The sequence below is a fragment of the Penaeus chinensis genome, chromosome 5, assembly GCF_019202785.1.
Source record: "Penaeus chinensis breed Huanghai No. 1 chromosome 5, ASM1920278v2, whole genome shotgun sequence".
Lineage (NCBI taxonomy): Eukaryota > Metazoa > Arthropoda > Malacostraca > Decapoda > Penaeidae > Penaeus > Penaeus chinensis.
In genome coordinates this window covers 36,254,807-36,257,306 of record NC_061823.1, presented here as the reverse complement: position 1 = coordinate 36,257,306, position 2,500 = coordinate 36,254,807, and positions in this window count along the sequence as shown.

The window sequence follows — 2,500 nt, the reverse complement described above, 5'->3', positions numbered from 1 at the left end:
GAGAGAGAGAGAGAGAGTGAGTGAGTGAGTCAGTGAGTAAGAGAGAGAAAGGGAGAGATAGAGAAAGAAAGAGAGAGAGAGAGAGAGAGAGAGAGAGAGAGAGATAGAGAGAGAGAGAGAGAAAGAGGAAGGAAGATAGAATGAAAAAGAGAAAGAAAGAAAAAGACACAAAGCAGAAAAAGGAAGAGGATACTGAGACTGAGAATGTAAAAGAAATATTTACTCCAATAACATTTCTCTTAAAAACTAACATAAAACAGGAAGAATCAGAAGCTAATTGTGAAATTATAGCTGTGCCATAATGCTTGGAAAATTACCCTGATAGCAGAAAAATCTAAGACATTATATCTTAGGAAAGGTAAACGTAAAGAATGTAGAGAAACAACATTTACAAAATCTTTTATTCAATATCTGGATCGTTGCGTCTACCCTAGCCTGGATGACCCTTGCTACTTCATCTATAATACCATACCTTATCGTCCTCTTTCTCTTGCGCTCTCTCTCTCTCTCTCTCTCTCTCTCTCTCTCTCTCTCTCTCTCTTTGTTAGTTTCTCTTCTCTCTCTCTCTCTCTCTCTCTCTCTCTCTCTCTCTCTCTCTTTCTCTCTCACTCTCTCTCACTCTCTCTCTCTCTTTCCCTCTATTTTCTCTCTTTTCTCTCCTTTCTCTCTTTCTGACTTTCTTTCTCTCTCTCTCTCTCTCTCTCTCTCTCTCTCTCTCTCTCTCTCTCTCTCTCTCTCTCTCTCTATCTCTCTCTCTCTCTCTCTCTCCCTCTCTCTCTCTCTCTCCCTCGCTCTCTCCCTGTCTCTCTCTCTCTCTCTCTCTCTCTCTCTCTCTCTCTCTCTCTCTCTCTCTCTCTCTCTCTCTCTCTCTCTCGCTCTCTCTCTCACTCTCCTTCTCCCTCTCACTCTCCCTTTCTATCAAACTTCTTATGACTAAAAGAAGAGAAAATAAATACAACTGATAGCGACTGACTGAAATATATGATTGCAAAAATGGAAAGGCAAACAAGATAAGAAAGAACTGGAGATAAGGAAGAAGGAGGAGATTTTTCCAGAAAAGGATGAAAAGCGAGAGAGAAAAGTTGAAAATGACGATAAAAGTGAAGCGAGGAAGAGTGTGTGTGTGGGGGAGGAAGAAGGAAGACGAGGAAGAGCGAGAGTGGGAATGACGGAGGAAGAAGTGAGAATGGTAGAAAGGAAAGAAAGAGGGAATAGAAAGCGTGAAATGACGGAAAGTAGAATGAACTTAAGGAGAAACGGGAGAATAAAAGGAGGAAGTAGAGTAATAATAAGAAAATGAAGAAGAACAACAAGAAAAATACAAAGAACAACAAGAAAAAAATACGAAGAACAAGAACAAGAGCAAAAACAAGAAGAAAAACAACAACAGTAACAGCAACAAGAAGCAGCAGAAGAAAAATAAGAAAAAAATAAGAAGTAAAGAAGAAAATAAAGAAAAATAAGAAGAAAATAATAAAAATAACAATAAGAAGAAAAGAAGAAAATAAAGAAAAAGAAGATGGAGAAGTTGAAAAATAATATGAAGAAAAAATAAGAAAAGAAAGAAAAATAATAAGAAGAAAAAAGAAATATAATAATAAGAAAGAGAAGCAGAAGAAAAAATAAAGAAGAAGGAGAAGAAGAAGAAGAAGAAGAAGAAGAAAATAAAGAAAAAGAAGATAAAAAAAGACGAAAGACAGGAAAAAGAAAAAAAAACGAATCGAAAAGAGAAAAACGAAATGAAAAAAGTAAAACGAATCGAAAAACGAAAAAAATAATAATAAAAAACGAAAACCGAAATGTAAAAATCCAGACACAGAAACCACACCCAGAGCAGCCCGCAGGAGGAGAGCGAGAGGGCGCGCGGACAGTCTCCCTTCAGCGTCCTACAAGCGGCGCCTGACCCAAGATAGATGGAGCGCCTTTGTAGTGATGGCACGGCGGAAAATTAGAATTAAGAGGAGCCCCTGACTGGATGGCAGAGCTTATATGGGCCTCGTCCGGCGATATGCCCGGCGGAGATTCAGGAGGGGGGTGGGGGGGAGGGGGCAATGTAGGGTGTGTGTATATATGTATATATTTATGTGTTTTTTTGGGGGGTGGGTGGGCGATTTTTTCTTAGTTATTGTTGGTGATTGTTTTGTTTTGTTCTGACTTTTATTTATGATTTTGTTGTAGTTATATATATTTTTTTAGATTTAGTCAATTTTGTTCCTTTTTTTGTTGTCTATCTTGCTTGCTCTTCTCTCTCTCTCTCTCTCTCTCTCTCTCTCTCTCTCTCTCTCTCTCTCTCTCTCTCTCTCTTTCTCTTTCTAAACTCCCTCTCTCTCTCTCTCTCTCTTTCTCTTTCTAAACTCCCTCTCTCTCTCTCTCTCTCTCTCTCTCTCTCTCTCTCTCTCTCTCTCTCACTCACTCACTCACTCTCTCTCTCTCTCTCTCTCTCGCGCTCTCTCTCTTTCTCTAATGATCTGTTTATTTAGCGTTATCGTAAGGGAGGGAA